The following is a 9,984-nucleotide window of genomic DNA, read 5'->3' as shown; positions in this document are numbered from 1 at the left end:
GGTGGAAAATTAAGACATTCGAAAATGTTCTTAAGCCCTCATGGAAAGCTCTTGGAACAAGAGGGGAAGCCTGCTTCATAGATAACAGTAGCCGTGTTTGATGTGGGAAGTGGGGAGCACTGCAGACATTTTGGAAACAACCATATCAGACTTCAGAAGAGAATCATGGAGAAAAAGCAGCAATGAAACACACAGACAGTAGCCTGTGATTTGTGATTCGTAAATAACTTGGAGTTATTTAAACATGTAATTGTATGCAGGCCCCATATGGCAAATTAGATTATTGTCCATATTAATTATTATCCAAAATAAGATACTTATAAGATACTTGGAACAACACAAGAACACCATAATATAATAATGTCACTCTATATCTATATCAAAATAAGGATTTAAAAAAATCATATTTCTCATTATACTGTTTTTTTATTGTGATCAAAACTAAAGTGACAAGATGAAATTGAAGTTACTGCCTTTTGCCTTGGCATGACTCTCTATCTTTTGGCAAGCCATGCAAAGGCAGAATACAGTAACTTCCAAATAAGGGTCAAAGCAGTGGCGGCTGGCCAATAGAGGGCGCTAGGGCGCCGCCCCCACCTTCCAACGCAGCCCCACTTCCTAGTTGCTACTTGTAAAAGATTTTTTTTAATAAACATTGTTTAGTGCCCCACGGTGGCGTAGCGGTCTAAGCACTAGCCACTAGTACAAGCTGCCCACCGGGGACTGGGATCGAATCCCGGTCTCGCCAGATCCGGATATGGCCGAGGCACACAGGGAGCGGCATATTGAGCGGCCGCTCCAGAGGGCGGTATAGGACTATTTCCGGACAAGGATCCGTCGCGCAACAGCGCCCCCGGGGTGCCGGAATAACGGTGCTGGGCTCGAGGAGCCAGTCAGCTAGTCTGCCTGGCGGTCTCCTCTGGGGCTGCCGGCCACGGGGTCGTGCGGCGGATCCTACGCAATAGGCAGGGGATAATTGGATGCTAGGTTGGGTTCAATTGGATACCAAATTGGGTGAAAAAAAGGGATAAAATCTGGAAAAAAGAAAAAGAAAACATTGTTTATTCATAAAATGCGGCTGATATTCTGTCGGCGCCTATCAGCATTCATTAAAAATCCTCCAATACAATAAACATTTTATCTGTGTGTGTGTAAAATTCACTGTGAAAATACATAGGGGAGGAGTCGGGGCGCCGGCCGAATGGCAGTCTATGGCAGGCCAAATACTTTTGGCTTACACGTGAGCTGTAGCAGCGCTCCAATTGGCTGTCTCCTATTTCTCGGTCGGGGCGCAAAAAATGCGCCCAGAGCATGCGCAGATTATAGGTTTACCTAGGCTGCAGCCTAGGGCCACTACCACTAGGGGTAGTAAACATTTTTAAAAATGCGTGAGACTTGAGAGCCCTGAATATCCGGTTGTTAAGTCTGATGTCAAACGTGACGTTTTGCAATTTCCGAGTCCAAACCAGAAATTCTCCGCACCAGAATACCAGTGTGCTACAGCGGTAGAATGACAGTTTAATCGTTTTTTAGACTCGGATCTATTCATACAACAAGGGACACAGCACTTTCCCGTTTTCCCCATATTGTCAGGGTATTTGAGCCTCGGAAAAGCGCTATATAAATATAATTCATTATTATTATTATTATTGCGGCATTTCGAAGACAGCGCCTCAGCCAACTTTGGACCCGGAAACATGTCGCGACTTAACAACCGATATTCGGACAGACAACAGGAGAGGAGTGTTAAGCCACGGTAGTTAGGGGGCTCAAGGACACGACACCGGAGGCAGAATAGAGTGTTGCCCCGTAGGGTATTTATTTACAGTGACGGGGGGGGTGGAAAAACAGGGATGATGAGTCCGGGGGTTTCAGCCTGGCGGGCTGGGGGTAGTGGCTGGCGTGAGCTGTAGAGGAATAGAGAAATAGGGTAAGTCTCTATGGTAGGCTAGTACAAAGGTATGTGCACATCAAAAAAGGCAAAAAAGGAATTTGTATACGGAAAAATACAAATCACAAAAATAGTATCAATAGCAAGTACACGACTGGTATCAGATAATACTTGCCAGGCCATTCTTAGGGAAGAACTGACGATGAGTGAAGGGAAGTCCAGAGTAGAAGTAGGCAGAGGGTTGATTGGGAGTGGAGACAGGTGTGCTGGTCTGGCTGATAATCCAATTAGCGGGGACAAGCCTCACCTGCGGCGGAGAGCACGCTGTGCTCGAGCTGTGGGGGCGGGGGAGGGTGTGTGTGGAGGCCCAGCCGTAACAAGGAGAGCAACAGAGAGACAGACAACAGGAGAGGAGAGCAACAGAGAGACAGACAACAGGAGAGGAGAGCAACAGAGAGACAGACAACAGGACAGCAACAGAGAGACAGACAACAGGACAGCAACAGAGAGACAGACAACAGGAGAGGACAGCAACAGAGAGACAGACAACAGGAGAGGACAGCAACAGAGAGACAGACAACAGGAGAGGAGAGCAACAGAGAGACAGACAACAGGAGAGGACAGCAACAGAGAGACAGACAACAGGACAGCAACAGAGAGACAGACAACAGGACAGCAACAGAGAGACAGACAACAGGAGAGCAACAGAGAGACAGACAACAGGAGAGGAGAGCAACAGAGAGACAGACAACAGGAGAGGAGAGCAATAGAGACAGAACTGAGGTGAGGTGAGCAACAGAGATAGTTCAGGATGATAACAAACAGTTCAGTATGACAGAGACAACTAATAGAAAGACAACTGTATGATTATAGAGTTTACATGTTCAAGGAAATATTGTATGATAATAGAAAGGTATAAATAATGCCTAGTTGAATGGCTAAACAAGACAACTGTCTGGACAGTACTGCTGTTATTCACCTTACCGCTGCACAGATAGACAAAGGGTATAAGTCCATTCTGTTAACATTAGGTCTACTCTGCTAACAAAGACTATTCCAGTTGAATTGTCAGTTGTGCATTATATTTTTGTTGTGTTTGCAGTTTGCCCTTTAATAAGTTATATATAAAAATAATTAAATTATATATATATTCTCATGCTAAAATCGACTGTAAATCCAGATTTTAAAGTTGATATTCTTCCCCGTGGAGCATTTTTTTTTTTTTATCACCAGCCGCCACTGGGTCAAAGATCAAATCAGAGGTCAGTATTAATATGTACAAAGTATAACCTAATATAAAGCCATAAAACTGCCACATATCCAGTGATCTGCCTGGAACTATTTTGGCTGGACAACAAGAACACTTTAAAGTCATTTTTCTCAGTTCTGCACTCTTGGAAGTTACTATGGGAGATGCTCTCGCTCCGTTGAACGTTCGAAAGGTTTAAATATCCTAACCGCCGTCACAATTCCGTTAGCTTCTCGGTGGTCTTGTGGTTACGTCCGAGAACAATAGGCGGTTCTGGCCTATTTCAAGGTCGCAGGTACGAGACGGCACTATGAACTCGAGTGCGACCTTGATCTTGACCGGAATGTCTATTTGTCTATGAACCTTGATCCATAATAATAAAGCCAAGCACACCGAGAAGCTACGTTTTGATATTTATTGACCGTGAACTGTCTTCCTATAGCTACTTTATTGTGTGTTGTCCATAGCCAATTTCAAGGCGTCAGCCATGTCATCTCAAGGTCGCCGGTTCGATTCCGGCCGTGGACATGTATTACTGCCTGTCATCCCTGCTCTCTCTCACCCATCTTTCCTGTCAATATCTACTGCCTCTATCCCATTAAAGCAGAAAAGAAATGGTCACACTGATCGTTAGCCTAATGAATAATAGCCGGGCTAGCATTAACGTCAGCAGAGTTTACCAGCGGTAAATAAGTCGCATAATATAGGCTATAAGACCCTGAGTAATTCCTTATTCTTTAGAGAAATAATACCTACATTGTGAACTAATTTATAGGCTAGCTCTCGGGTGATACGCACTCACCCCGCCCACGCCGTCTAAGTGCTATCCCTTATCACTACAGACCCCTGAAATGCCCCTCATGATCTTCATATGACGTGATATCCCTTCAATCCCTCAATGACCCCCCTGGGACTCAAATTAAAAGACGCAAAGATATCGGCCTACATAGATGCACAATATCAAGCTTATGGGTCGCAAATGGGTTACAATGGTCCTGGACAAATCGTCTTAAAAAGTGAGGTGATACTGTAGCTAGCTAGTTAGCTTACAAGCAAGTGATTACGAACAACAATCTTGACAGCAGAACTGCTCCCAGACGCGATCAGAATTGTAAAACAATTAACAAAGGCAAATAATAGCCATATAGCCTAGTTGGTCACCCAATGATCTGAAATCATGATGGCAAATCCTGACACTGACTGTACGTCTCGGGAGCATGCCTATGTTCCCCGGGTCCTATGTTCCCCGGGTCCTATGTTCCCCGGTTCCGCACTTCCGAAAAAGGGTTCTATGTTCCCCGCTTCCGAAAAAGGGTTCTATGTTCCCCGCTTCCGAAAAAGGGTCCTATGTTCCCCGCCTGCCGTTGTGTCAAGCGACCTCATGTGTCGTTATGTGGTACTGCATGAGTTTTTTTTTTTTTTTTTTGGGGGGGGGGTCTTAAAATGACTTGGAAATAATGAAGAACACAATGAATGTCATAGTATTGTCTCAGCATTTTATATAACTCCCTAGATAGATCATTTTCGAGATGGAATTGAAAATCTTATATTCCTAAAAGAACACCAGTGATATATATATATATACACATTATTAAATATTTTTTCTATATTTTTGTCAAACGAAATCAAATAAATACAGTAGAGATATCAATCCAAAATATAGGCTTTTATTGCAACCAACAACAACAACAAAAAAACTATGTTTGTGCAAACATGGTGTTTGTTTCCAAGACCAAGCATCAAAATGCCAACCTATGGGACAATACTGTACATCCCATTGGCAGGACGTCACGTAACAGCGCAGTGTGTCTCTAGGTTACAGTGTCACATATCCCATAATATAATCCCTAAGTAACTAGCCAGTTTTCGTAGCACAGTGAGTGACGTCTTCGAAATCGAAAACCCTGCTGTGCGGTTTTGAGCGACATTGAAAAATATGCTTTTCGTATTATATCTCGTTAACGGTACATGACTATGACTCCATTCAGAGTTCAGTTTGTTTAGCATGCTATTGTGATCATGGAGACATTTAGTTTGGAATTATAACCCATTGTGACCCTGAGATATTCGTCCATAAGCGACGCCCCCCACCCCCTGCTGTGCGGTTTTGAGCGATATTGAAAAATATGCTTTTCGTATTATATCTCGTTAACGGTACATGACTATGACTCCATTCTAATTCCAGTTTGTTTAGCATGCTATTGTGATTATGGAGACATTTAGTTTGGAATTATAACCCATTGTGACCCTGAGATATTCGTCCATAAGCGACGCCCCCCCCCTGCTGTGCGGTTTTGAGCGACATTGAAAAATATGCTTTTCATATTATATCTCGTTAACGGTACATGACTATGACTCCATTCAAAGTTCAGTTTGTTTAACATGCTATTGTGATCATGGAGACATTTAGTTTGGAATTATAACCCATTGTGACCCTGAGATATTTGTCCATAAGCGACGGCCCCCCCCCTGCTGTGCGGTTTTGAGCGACATTGAAAAATATGCTTTTCGTATTATATCTCGTTAACGGTACATGACTATGACTCCATTCTAATTCCAGTTTGTTTAGCATGCTATTGTGATCATGGAGACATTTAGTTTGGAATTATAACCCATTGTGACCCTGAGATATTCGTCCATAAGCGACGCCCCCCCCCCTGCTGTGCGGTTTTGAGCGACATTGAAAAATATGCTTTTCGTATTATATCTCGTTAACGGTACATGACTATGACTCCATTCAAAGTTCAGTTTGTTTAACATGCTATTGTGATCATGGAGACATTTAGTTTGGAATTATAACCCATTGTGACCCTGAGATATTTGTCCATAAACGACGGCCCCCCCCCTGCTGTGCGGTTTTGAGCGACATTGAAAAATATGCTTTTCGTATTATATCTCGTTAACGGTACATGACTGAGACTCCATTCAATTTTTTGAGTGTTCAGCATGCTATTGTGATCATGGAGATCATGGAGAAAGCCTGATTAGTCACTTTTACAACGAGGTATGACTTGTAAGGATCATGCATTTGTGGAATGAGCAACACAGCTAAACGTGTGGGTAGCGGCCCAACATTTGCAATTGTATGCATGGATTAAAGAAATATTTTTTCTATATTTTGGTCAAACGGAATCAAATAAATACAGTAGAGATATCAATCCAAAATATAGGCTTTTATTGCAACCAACAACAACAACAACAACAAAAAAACTATGTTTGTGCAAACATGGTGTTTGTTTCCAAGACCAAGCATCAAAATGCCAACCTGAGACAATACTGTACATCCCATTGGCAGGACGTCACGTAACAGCGCAGTGTGTCTCTAGGTTACAGTGTCACATATCCCATAATATAATCCCTAAGTAACTAGCCAGTTTCCGTAGCACATAGAGTGTGACACATCCTCTTTCACACATCAAATCCTCGGGGGATCCTGGCATACAGAGATGTAGTCTCTTTCACTCTAGTGTTTTAGTAGTCAGGCACAGCAACAAACAGCAACAAACATAATAACAATAACAATATTTAGGCCAATAACAATAACAATAACATAATAATAACAATAACAATAATAATAATAATAACAATAACACAATTAGGCCAATAACAATAATAATAACAACAACATAGGCCAAAGTGCTATCAAAATAAATGTGGAAATCTAGCCCATACGGACGCTACGGTTGACAGCCCTCCAGTACGAAGCCAGATCTCTGAGGCCCTGCATGTACTGTCCTTTCAGCCTCAGTAGACGGGCCTCCAACTCCCTCCACTTCCGTCTCCTTGTTGGGGGAGCGTGGCCTCTGTCTGCCATCCCCAGCTTACCCTCTGCAAGCGTTTGCTGATCCTTCAGGTGCCGAAGGAATTTCCAAAGTGAAGGATGGCGCACTTGGACAGCATCGTTCAGAGTACGATGATAAGCTAGAACAAAAATACAGAATTCTAACTTATTAGCCTATTAATGGCCTATTAATGTGCAAACTGGTTCTACATCTGCAGGCTGATCTACTAACGGTGTGCAGTGAGGATTGTTGATCTTTCCAATGTAGAAGATAGCGGGCCTTATTTGAAGCTTATTTGAAGCAGATTAATGTATGAATAGAGCAGATTAATGTCTGAATAGAGCAGATTAATGTCTGAATAGAGCAGATTAATGTATGAATAGAGCAGATTAATGTGTGAATAGAGCAGATTAATGTCTGAATAGAGCAGATTAATGTCTGAATAGAGCAGATTAATGTATGAATAGAGCAGATTAATGTCTGAATAGAGCAGATTAATGTCTGAATAGAGCAGATTCATGTCTGAATAGAGCAGATTAATGTGTGAATAGAGCAGATTAATGTGTGAATAGAGCAGATTAATGTCTGAATAGAGCAGATTAATGTATGAATAGAGCAGATTAATGTGTGAATAGAGCAGATTAATGTGTGAATAGAGCAGATTAATGTCTGAATAGAGCAGATTAATGTATGAATAGAGCAGATTAATGTATGAATAGAGCAGATTAATGTCTGAATAGAGCAGATTAATGTCTGAATAGAGCAGATTAATGTCTGAATAGAGCAGATTAATGTCTGAATAGAGCAGATTAATGTATGAATAGAGCAGATTAATGTGTGAATAGAGCAGATTAATGTGTGAATAGAGCAGATTAATGTATGAATAGAGCAGATTAATGTATGAATAGAGCAGATTAATGTCTGAATAGAGCAGATTAATGTCTGAATAGAGCAGATTAATGTCTGAATAGAGCAGATTAATGTCTGAATAGAGCAGATTAATGTATGAATAGAGCAGATTAATGTCTGAATAGAGCAGATTAATGTATGAATAGAGCAGATTAATGTCTGAATAGAGCAGATTAATGTCTGAATAGAGCAGATTAATGTATGAATAGAGCAGATTAATGTTTGTCCATCAACGTCGAATTCTGACGTCTGCCGTGTGAGACCAGGCTGATTAGAGTTAGTAGATTTGTGACAGCCCCCCAGTGTGTCTGAATTGGAGTCCTAGTATACTGTACTTCCAAATGGTTTAGCATGGGGGGTCAGGTTCAGTACTAGATTTGGGCCGAGGTCCAATAGTGTCCTACCTACAAAAGGTTTTGTACATATAATCATTTTGTTCATATAATAATGTTGTACACATAGTAATCCACAGTATGATTATATATTTGTGTATGTTGTTTAAAAAAATAACAATAAAAAAAAAACTAACAGTATAATGATGTATTTGTGTATGTTGTTTACAAAAAAAAAAAAAAAAAAAAAAATGCAGTACTACATAACGACACCTGGGGTCGCTTGACACAACGGCAGGCGGGGAATATACGGAACCGGGGAACATAGAACCCTTTTTCGGAAGCGGGGAACATAGAACCCTTTTTCGGAAGTTTTCGGAAGAGGGGAACATAGAACCCTTTTTTTTTTTTGCTAAGAAACCGGGGAACATAGGACCCGGGGAACATAGGACCCGGGGAACATAGGGATGACCCCTACGTCTCTCTGACAGACAAGCTAACGTAGCCAGTCCCACACTGACACACAGCGCTGCCCCGCCCCCTGGCGGACAGACACATCCACAGACCAAACGATAAGCACAAAGCACAGCCGTCATTCATAGACAAACGCAGCTACCTTTTTCTATAACCGAATCGCGGTAAATCCATTCCAATTATTTGGATAAGCAGACGCCCTTCCAGATAAATCCAGATACAATTCCTGATCGGTATGCAAAACATATCAAATGTTTTGTTTTGCATAGCTGATATGCCAGATCGATGTCATGTGTCACCAATGAGTCAACGTGGATGAAAAATACTCCCTCCATTCGTGTTACTGCATTCAGCTACTGAAGCGAAATTGTTTTGCAGCCAATTGGCTATTGCCAGAACTTCATCTGGGAGTAATGACTGTATTTCGAAGTTACAAACATAAGGCTTGGAGTTAAACATGTAATTGTATGCATCCATATGGCAAATTAGATTATTGTCCATATTAATTATTATCCAAAAATAATTTAAATAATTGTATCTTATAAGATACTTGGAACAACACAAGAACACAAACACACACACACACACACACACACACGCACACGCGCACACACACACACACACACACACACACACACACACACACACACACACACACACACTTAACACAAAGACTGGTTTCATTTACAATATGAATGTGTATAGTTCTGTGACCTGTCTTGTGCAGAACAATAGACTCTTTATCGAAACTCATGTTGCAGGATAACTGTACAAACCTTACTGGTTTGTAGTTTTACTTGTAGGTGTTACTAGGTGTTACTAGGTGTTACTAGGTGCAGACTTAGATCTGAGAGGATTAGACAGGTGTAAACAATATCAGAATCTGAATCAGAATCATAATTATTTTTATTGTATATAAACATGTGTATATTCACACATACAGGAAATTGACTTGGTGTGGTTGGTGCATAGGACATAAAGATAAAACAACAACATTATAATAAAAACAAACAACAATGTAATAAAAACAACAATATATAAGCAAAGATAGTTTAAAAAGACAACGGCAGACATGGCCATAATACCCCACAGATCCCTGGTCCCACACATCAGAGGGCAAGGCGTGAGCTTTTTACATTTTTTTTTTTTTTTGCTTAAAGGGCATCAACTCTCAGATCCACACGAGTCCGTTTGGAGCCATCAGAGGGATTCATTGCTCTCTTCCGCCATCTGTTGGCTGTGTTTGTTGTTGGCAGAGTGTAAGTAGAGCAAAGGGCAGTGAGGTTGAGAGAAGACTTTTCTGTCTGTCCTCATGCCAGTGGCCCAGGCTGGCACATCGCCCGGTAC

Source organism: Nansenia antarctica (assembly GCF_963989245.1).
Source record: "Nansenia antarctica genome assembly, chromosome: 11".
Taxonomy (NCBI): domain Eukaryota; kingdom Metazoa; phylum Chordata; class Actinopteri; order Argentiniformes; family Microstomatidae; genus Nansenia; species Nansenia antarctica.
Note: the sequence above shows the minus strand (reverse complement) of the source record.